The sequence below is a fragment of the Zingiber officinale genome, chromosome 3B, assembly GCF_018446385.1.
Source record: "Zingiber officinale cultivar Zhangliang chromosome 3B, Zo_v1.1, whole genome shotgun sequence".
NCBI classification, from domain to species: domain Eukaryota; kingdom Viridiplantae; phylum Streptophyta; class Magnoliopsida; order Zingiberales; family Zingiberaceae; genus Zingiber; species Zingiber officinale.
In genome coordinates this window covers 22,359,412-22,369,986 of record NC_055991.1, presented here as the reverse complement: position 1 = coordinate 22,369,986, position 10,575 = coordinate 22,359,412, and positions in this window count along the sequence as shown.

Genomic DNA, 10,575 nt, shown 5'->3' with positions numbered 1-10,575 from the left:
CTAGATACATGTACATTCCTTTTATGGAATATAGGATCAAAAATGTAAAATTCTATTTATGTCGCGGATCGAATCTTGCAAAGCGTGGAACCTTCTAAGGACCAGAGGCGCAGCGGAACTAGGAGCAAGATGGATGTGACAGCTAGACCCGGTGGCGGTGGCCAAATATGGCAGCAGCTTGGGATGACAACACACGGAGGACAACTAGAGATAAAAGCCATAATAGTTGAAAATTAGATTTTCTATTTATTGCTTTTATATTGTGCTGTGTGTGCATGTTGGTTTACAGTTTAGTAGGCTAGCATAGTTAAAATTCCTCATTCATAAATAACTAAGTGGGAGAGGGATTTTTAAGTAAATCCCATGGTCTCCATTACCGGTTTGTAAGTGATGCAAACAAGCTTGCGCGTTGGCTCTGAGTGCCTTCCTCCATAACGGATGAGCTTGTTTGCGGATCACTAGAACAGACTTCCATTTTTGGATGACTATAGGAAGTTAATTAAGAGCGTGTGATCTTCCCCAACGGAAGGGGCATAATCTTATTAATGGACTTAGTGTCAAGTAATGGTATACACTTAGACACATTTAATAGTATCCTCCCCAACGGAGTCACTACTATCACTTGTGTGACCAATGGGAAACCAACTATTGATTTGTCATAAAATTAGATTGGCAATATAATAAAATTAATAAACCCCTCTTACAAATGTTTGAATTTGTATACGTCCACACTAACGTGGCATACAAGATTCATGGTGTTTGAGGTAATTTTATTTGTCAAAAAGTTATATTGACAAGATAGTTAATGGATAAAACCCTCCTCTTACAAATGATGAATTTGTATACGTCCACACTAACGTGGCATGCAAAATTCACGGTGTTTGAGGTGTTGGTGAATTTAAATAATATTGTTTGAGGAATCAATGTTATTTTAAATTCAAAGAGTTTTGACCAAATATTTAATCAAAGACAGATCAACTATTAATTTTATTCGTCATAAAGTAAAGTTGACGAGATAATAAAATTAATGAATAAAATCTCCTCTTCGATTTTGTATACACAAAATTCATGGAGATTTTAAGGAGTTGATCTTGACCAAATATTTTTGTGATTCTTAGGATGTTTGTCAATCCCCAGTAGTCATACTATAGAAAAGACTTAGTAGTCCCAATTGTAATGATTGAAAATAGGACTTGGACATTAAGGTAGACTGTCTTCTAAGAACTAAGAACAATTTAGGTGTATTTAATTCATTAGTTGAAACATGTCTAGTGGTGTTATCTACCAGAACCTGGAGTGTAGATACAAGATGCCATTAATCATGTCTGCAATTCATTGCAGGGTTCCAGGAAACCCGACAACTAAATGAAAGGTAAATCACCGTCCACATGGGTACTACTGTAAAAGTGGTAGCTGTTGCAGTGGGAGATGTTTATCCTTTGATAAGAATAAAATATGGATTTTAAGTAATTGTCTTTACGTACCAAGTTTAGAAAGAACCTGATTTCAGTTTCTAAACTATTATAGATATTGTGTCTATTTTGATAACAAAGTTGTTATCAAGAAAAATAGGGAAGTTATCTATTCTGGTATGATGGTTGACAATTTATAATCCAATAACTCTCACGATGCAACAAATGGAAATTAGTAACACATCTTCTAATTTTAAGAGAAAGCAACCTTCGGAAATGAACCAATTATATCTTTGGCATCTAAAGCTAGGTTATACTTGAGTAGGATTCATTGGTAGCTGATGAACTTTTGGGTTCATTGATAGTGGAAATCTTTCCAACCTGCGAGTCTTACTTGGAAGGAAAATAACCAAGAAGCTTTTAGTCCAAGGGGTATGGAGTCAAAGATATGTTGAAATCGGTTCATTCTGATTTGTGTGATCCTATGACTATCCAGACAAGAGGTAGTATTGAATATTTTGTCTAATTTATAGACAACTATTCAAGATACAAATAAATTTACTTAATGTACCGCAAGACTAAGTACTTTGATTAGTTCAAAGAGTACAAGGTTGATGCGGAGGAATAAAGTACAAAGTCACTATGGAAGATCGTAGTGGCAAGTACCTCTTGAGAGATTTTAGGAGTCACTTATCAGAAGTTGGATTTCAATCCTAACTAAATGCAGCTGGTACACTCCAACAGAATTGTGTAGTAGAAAGAAGGTAAAGGACTCTTATGGAATAATTAGATAGATGATGAGTTATTCAGAAAATTACCAAATTTGTTTTAAGGATAAACTCTGAAAACGAAAGTGAACATAGTACCTTCCAAGATAGAACTCTCTACTCATATAGAATTGCTGAATAGGTGAAAACCTATTTTGAAGCATATTCGGATTCGGGTAATCCAGCACATATGAGAGACAATGATAAGTTGGATAGGAGTTCACTTGTTTGTAAGTTATCCTAGATAAACAAAAGTAGGTTTATAGTCTTAAAAATCAGAAAGTCATTGTTAGCAACAATGACTGATTTTTAGAAAAGGACTATATAATGAACCACGTGCTCATAAGTAAATTTGTTCTTAAGAAAATAATAAAGGACATGTCTAACCTAGTACCAACTGTACAAGATGAGATACCACAAGAAAACTGCAACACGTATCACAAATGATACACAATTGCAGAAAGTGCCTTGTCGTAGTGGGAGGGTTGTTAGGCAACCTAAATAGGTCATGTTTTGGGAGAGTTTTGGACTCGATCCCTGAAGGACATAAACCTGATCTCCGGACATGATGAAGCACTCCAAGATAAATATGCAGCATCTTGGCAAAGAGTAATGAATAATAGAATTAGAATATATGTATTCTAATAAAATCTGGAAGCTTGTAGAACCACCAAGTGGTGTAAAAGCCTTTGGGTGTAAAAGGTCTATAATAGGAAAAGAGGGATAGACAGGAAGGTATAAACCTTCAAAGCAAGGCTAGATGAAAAAGGAAACTTTTTCACTGGTAGCCATGCTTAAGTCTATTCGGATTCTTTTATCTATTTGGCTAGTGGATGTCAAGACAGCATTCCTTAATGGAAGTCTTGAAGAAAACATCTATATAAAGCAACCAGAAGGGTTCATTGCAAAGGGCTAAGAGCATCTTGTGTGCAAGCTCAATCAGTCTATGGACTGAGGCAAAGCTTCAAGGTCTTGGAACATCTGGTTTATCAAAGTAATCCAGATCTATGGATTTAGTAACCGGATAAGTCTTGTGTATACAAAAGATGTGATGGAAACGTGGTGATATTTCTTGTACTATACTTAGATAACATTTTTGGTAGTTGGAAACAATATCAAAATGTTGTCAGAAGTAAGGGTATGGTTGTCCAAACAATTCGATATAAAGGACTTGGGAGAATGTATATATTCTTGAGATCAAAGTAATAAGGGATCGCAAGAAAAGAATATTTTACTTATCCTAAGCTTCATACATCGGAAAAAAAAAAAATCCTTGCTCGTTTTAAGCATACAAAACTCCAAGAAAGGTTTCTTACCTTTTCAGGATGGAGTAACTTTATCTAAAGATATGTCTCTGTAGACATCAAAGGAGATAAAGGAAATAAAGGCAGTTCTTTATGCTACGGCTGTTGGAAGCCTAATGTATGCTATGCACGAGATCAGAAATCTGTTTTGCCAAGGGCATAGTTAGCAGATATCAAAGTAATCCTGGACAAGGACAGTGGACTGCAATAAAGCATATATTAAAATACCTTAGAGGCGCTAGAGATTATATGCTAGCTTACAAGGCAGTTAATTTGGTCCCTGTGGGTTGCACGGATTTTGACTTCCAATCGGATAGGGACAATAATAAGTCAAGCTCGGGGTTTTGTGTTTACTTTAGGAGGTAAAGTCATAACTATGGAAGAGTGATAAGCATAGGTGTTTACTCCACCATAGAAGCTTAGTATATGGCAAACCTCTGAGGTAGCCATAAAAGCTGAATGACTCAATAACCTCAAGATAGACTTAGATATGATTTCTGGTTTGTCCAAAGATTATTACAATTTATTGTAATAATGTTGGTGCAGTAGCAAACTCGAAGAAACCATAAGTCTATTAAGGCAAGTAAACACAATAGAGCGTAAGTACCACCCAATACAAGAAATTGTATAAACGAGGAGAAGTTGTTGCCGCCTAGATTGCATCAGGTGATGACCTATAGATCCTTTCACTAAGGTCCTTAAGGCAATAGCTTTTGATGGGCATGTTGAAGGGTTGGGAATCAGATGTATGGCAGCTGATATGGCAACTTAGTCTTTTAGTATAAGTGAGAGATTATTAGAGTGTATACTAAAAGCCTAGCTTTTGGTATAAACATTTATCTAGAAATAAGAATCACATTGGTCAAATGTCTACATTTATGATAAATGTAGTTGTTCAATTAATTTATATTGTATATAACATGGTGTGTGGTGTCACACACAGAAGATCATGTTATCAGTTTCCTTATAAATTATAAACAGTAGCTCACGACTAAAATGGAAAGGAACAAACCATTGGAAGGTCGTAGTGTAATTATGTATTAGTTTATCTTAACTATATAATTACACTAGTACACTTAGAGTGTATTGAGTAGGACCATTAGAGGTCGTTTCTTTTATACTGACTTTATAAAGAAACAAAGACCTCAGTTATTATGGAAGTGTGTGCTCTTAATCCTAATATAATAACAAGCACATATATTTGATATTTATTTCTTTAATTTATCAATGGGTGAGATTTAGTTTGATGAATCAATAAACCCGATAAGTTGGGAAATGGTATCACTTATAGTGTGTGTTGCTGATTTTAGAAGGAAACTGTGTCCTAGAGATACTAGGTTGATAATGTCCCCAAGAGGAGCTCATAAGGATTGTCATGTTAAACCCTGCAGGTGGACTCAGTCCGACATGACGATAAGGTTGAGTGGTACTACTCTTGGACTTAGATATTAATTAAATGAGTTGTCAGTAACTCACTTAATTAGTGGACATTCGATATCTTAAACACAGGGAGACTAACACAATCATAATAAGAAGGAGCCCAAAAATGTAATTTGGGATTGGTGCGGTAGTTCAATGATAGTTCTCTAGTGGAATGAATTATCATTGATAAAATTAAGTTGTGTGTTCGGGGCGAACACGGGATGCTTAATTTTATCGGGAGACCAAAACCAATTCCTCTTCTCGGTCCCTATCGTAGCCTCTTATTTATAGAGTTCTATACCCACCTATACCCACCTTCTAAACCTACCCAATAGGGGTCGGCCAAGCTAGCTTGGGAACAAGCTAGGGCCGGCCTAGGTATAAAATTGGGTGGCCGGCCCTAGCTTGAACCCAAGCTAGTAGGGCCGGCCAAACTAAATTAAAAAAGAAATTTAATTTTAATTTTTATGTGGAAGATATAATTTAAAGAGAATTAAAATTAAAATATCTCTCTTGTAATAGATCTACAAAAGATTAAAGAAAAAGATTAGATCTCTTTCCTTATTTGTAGATTGGAGAGATGTTTTATTTTCTCTTTAAATATTATCCACATGTTGATAAAATTAAAATTATAGAAATTTCCTTTTTATCAACCATGAAGGGATTTTGAAGAGAAATTAAATTTACAAGAACAAATAAGGAAATTTTTGTTGATTGGAAATTTTTCTTCTCTTTAAATTGTGGCCGGCCATATGAATTTAATGGGGAGTTTTTATTTTATTAATTCCTCATTAATTCATATTAAGGAAAGCTATTGATATTATTTTTAATAAGTTTCCTTAATTGTCAAGGCCAAGGATTATAAAAGAGGGGGTTAAGGTGCCTTGAAGAGAGACAATATTTTATTTTTCTCTCCCTCTTTTCTTCTTCTTGTGGCCGGCCCTAGCCTTTCTCCTTTCTTCTCTTTTGGTGGCCGAACCATACATCTCTTGGAGCTCTTGTTGGTGGCCGGACCTAGGAAGGAGAAGAAGAAGAGGAGGAAGCCTCATCTTGAAGATCCTTTGGAGCATTGGTGGTGATCAAGTTCTTCTTCCTTGGAGGTGGTTCTTCTTGTGGCCGAACCTTGCTTGGAGAAGAAGAAGGTGCGTGGTGGTTCTCGTCTTGGAAGATCGTCGCCCACATGACGTCCGGGATAAGAAGAGGAATACGGTAGAAGATCAAGAGGTTTTTCTACAAGGTATAACTAGTAATTTCTATTTCCGCATCATGCTAGTTATTTATGGAAATAATACCAAATACAAGAGGCTTACGTTCTAGTGTTTCGAATATGGTTTTTCGAAGTTGTGTTCTTTTGTTTCTTTCTTTTCCTTGTGATTTGATTGTTCTTTTTGGTTAACCTAAAGTTATTTTAGGAAATTAAATATTAGCTTTCTATTAAAGGTTTTGTCTAGTCGGTGGTGGTTGCTCCCATATCCAAGAAGGCCATGTGCCTCGCCACGTCAGTACTGGGAACCTTTTATGGAAATTAATATTTAATGGAATTAATAACTTAAGGAGACTTGGGTCAAACGTGTTAAGTTCCGCAGGAGATCCAAGTCAAAACCTAAAAGAACAAATAGATTAAGTTTTGGATCAAACGTGTAAAGTTCCGCAGGCGATCCAAAATTTAATTTAAAAGAACACATGGTAGCTAGGAAAAGGTTCAGACCTTTGTACAAAATTTTTGTACAGTGGAACCTATAGGTTTTCCGAGTAGCAACCAACAATCGACACATAGGTCGGGAGCTAATAATGACACGCAGGCCGGATATACGAGCGACACGCAGGTCGAGATAAGCTATCGGCACACAGGCCAAGATAAGATGTCAGCACGCAGGTCAGGATACAAAACGGAACAGAGTAATGGCTCGATAGCCGGACCAGAATAGACAACCCGTAGTAGGCAACGTAACATCCACAACCAGAAAAGGCGACTGCTGATGGTAGCGGTCGGCCACCGTTCGGAGGACGGTAGCAGTTGCTAAGGAGACAACAGTAACGACCATAGAGGCAATGACAGCGGCTGGACCGGTGCTGGGCACAGTGGTAACGCCGATGAGGGCAAGGAAAGGTGTAGACGATGAAGGAGGCAAGGTGGGGAGGGGCGATTCACCGCTGGATGTGCTGGCAGTCACTAGGGAGAGAGGAAGAAGAGAAGAGGAGGTGTCGAGAGCTCAACGGGAAGGAGAGCTAGGGGAATGCCTCACCGGTGGTGGTGGCTGGTCGCTGCGACGGGGAAGAAGCAGATGTCGTGGTCGGCGGTATCTGTCGTGGCGTTGAGGTGGTCTACCTGCATGGGCATGTGTGCGAGGGCAGGCCACGGTGGCAGCGCAAGCAGTGTCCATGTGATTGGACCTAACTAGTGACCGCCTTCGACGCGAAGTCCTCTTCCCCTTTGGCGGCGGTAGCCTAGAGATGCCGAAAACGCCCGCCCCCTTTCCTCCTCTAGCGGCTACCTGTTGAGGCAGCTGTGGCGAGCACAGAGGGAGAAGAAAAGGATGTAGGGGCCAGCGGCATCGCCATGAAGAGGTGATGCGAGGAGTCGCCTGCGGGGTCACCGGCAAGGAGGCGCCAGACGAAGAAGTGGGGGAAGAGGGCGACGACAAGTCTGTCCGATGACGGTGTCGCGAGGAGGAGAAGGAGAGGGATGGCAGCCGGCACTGACGAGGAGCAGTGCGTGAAGGAGCCAAGTTGGCCAAGTCCCTTGGAGGCGGAAGAAGCGAACCAGCCTCTTCCCTTTCCCTCGGGTGAGCAGTAACCTAAAAGGGATGCTACAGTGCCATGACCAAAATGGCCCTCCCCCCTTATTCTAATTGCTCTTCTGCCCTTAAGGCATATCCACATCACAAGTCTCCCCCTCAAGTCTAGTCGAAGGAGGCGCAAGTCTGACTAACTAGACCAAGCCCAACGTAAAACAAAGTTGCTACTGAATGCAGAATCAGATCATTGGGCTCGTCTTATAACATATAACAAGTAGCTATGGCGATGTCGAACAAGTAATGAAAACAATACCGCGCGAGTGATGAAAAATAATGTTGGACAGGCAATCAATCGAATCCCGAGTGAAAGTACAGGCGATATCGAGCAGACGGTCGGGGGATATTGATCGAGTGGCTACGAAGATGCCGAGCGAGCGACCGAAAGAGTGTCGACCGGGCAACAAAGATATATATTGATCGGGCGGAATGAGAACGGGCGAGCGATGTCGAGCACGCGGCCGAAAAAATGTCGACCAGGCAACAGAGATAATGTCGATCGGGTGGAATGAGAACGAGCGAGTGAAGCCAAGCGCGCGACCGAGAAAAATGTTGGTCAAGCGACAGTAATCGCGACCACGAGACCGAAAAATGTCAACCGAGCAATATGGAGAATGTTGAGCGGGTCGAAAGACGATGGGCGAGCGATGTTGAGCACGCGATCGAGTGAGAATAAATCACGGCCGGGGTGATCGAAAAGTGTCGACCGAGTGATCGAGAACGCCGAGCAGGTCGAAAGACGATGGGCGAGCGATGTCGAGCACGCGATCGAGCGATAATAAATCACGATCGGGGCGATCAAAAAGTGTCGACCGAGTGATCGAGAACGCCGAGCGGGTCGAAAGACGATGGGTGAGCGATGTCAAGCACACGATCAAGCGATAATATCACGACCGAGGCGATCGAAAGGTGTCGACCGAGTGATCTAGAACGTCTAGCGGGTCGAAAGACAATGGGCAAGCGAAGCAAGTGTGATGAGTGTTGAGCAGAGCGACGAGTGAGCGGTGAGTGTTGAGCAGAGCGGCGCGTGAGCGGTGAGTGTCGACCGAGCAACAACGGTGAGTGAAACGCGAATGGTGAATGTCGGGCAGAGCGACGAGTAAAGAGAGTGGGTGTGATGAGTGATGAATGAGATGCATGCCGACCAAGAGGTCGTTCGTCATAGGAGCATGCCCACTTATAATTCGCACTAGGGCGAGAGTCTGGAGCCCGACCGGAAAGATCGTTGGGAATGAGAGCATGCTCACTTATAACTCGTACTGGGGCGAGAGTTTGGGACCCGACCCGTAGGTCGTTGGGCGTGAGAGCATGCTCACTTATAACTCGCACTAGGGCGAGAGTCTGGAGGTGTGAGAGAATGCCCACTTATAACTCGCACTGGGGCTAGAGTCTGGGACCCGACATGTAGGTCATTGGGTGTGAGAGCATGTTCACTTATAACTCGCACTGGGGCGAGAGTCTGTGTTGGTTGCTATGGGAAATATCATACCGGTTCCCCTGTACAAAAATTTTGTACAAGTTTTGAACCTTTATTAACAACCTATTGTGTTCTTTAGAAATTAAATTAGGAATCGCAAACGGAACTTAACATTATTGATTCCAAATTTAACTTATCTGTTCTTGGTGGTTTAGACTTGGATCGCAAACGATGCTTAACATTATTGATCCAAATCCACCCATGTTACAAATTCAATTAAATATTAATTTTAGAGATTGACTTCCAGGTTAAACATGGCGAGACACTAGGCATTCTTGGGTATGGGAGCATCCACCACTTCCTAGACAAAGCTTTTCAACGAAATTTAATATTTAATTTTCTTTTAGTAACCTTAGGTTTAATTAAAAAGAACAATCGAATCACAAATTCGAAAAACAAAAGAAACACAAAATCGAAAACATAAATTCGATTACCTAGATTTATTAGCCTCTTGTGTTTGGTATTTCAATATCTAAATAAAAGATGAACTAGTTATGACACGGAAACTAATAATTAGTTATACCTTTTATAGCTTATAGACCTCACGATCTTCTGTTGTATTCCTCTCCTTCTCTTGGACGTCGTGTGGGTGACGATCTTCTAAGATGAAACCACCCGAGCCACTTCTTCTTCTCCAAGAATCTCTAGCCACCAAGCGATGTCAAAATAGGAAATTTCCTTCTCTTCTTCTTCTCCAAACAACCGGCCACCACGTGCTTCTCCTCTTCTTCTTCTTCCTCTCTAAGCAACCGGTCACAAGGTTTTCAAAACCTTGATGCCGCCGGCCCTAAGGAAGCAAAAGAAAAGGAGACAAGAGGAAAGGTGCCGCCGGCCTAAGAGAAGAAAACAAAGAGAAGGGAAAGAAGCCATGGTCGGCTACCAAGGAAAGAGAGAAGCATAAGGAGAGCCGGCCACACTAAGGAAGAGAGGAGAAAGCCTAAAGTTTTTTTTTCATGAGGCACCCTCTCCCTTTCTTTTATAATCCTTGGTCTTGGCAAAAAAAAAAAAAAATTTTAATAACAATTAAAATCCCTCTCTTTTAAATTTTCTATTATCTATGGCAACAAAAGGAAAGTTTTAAAATTAATCTCTCTTTTAACCATGTAGATAACTACAAAAAGGGAAAGATTAATTAAAATTTCTCTTTGAAATCATGGTTACAAAAAAGGAACGTTTTATCAAAAAGTAATCTTTCTCTTTTAAACATTGTAGACAACTAAAAAAAAATTAATTAAAACCTTCTTTTTTTAAATCATGAGGTCGATTATAAAAGAGAAAAAATTTAAAATTTAAAATCTATCTTTAGTAGAATTTAAAAAAAAAAAATTAAAACATCCTTTTTAATGTGAATATGCGGCCGGCCATAGCTTCTTACTAGAACACATCAAATTTGGCAAG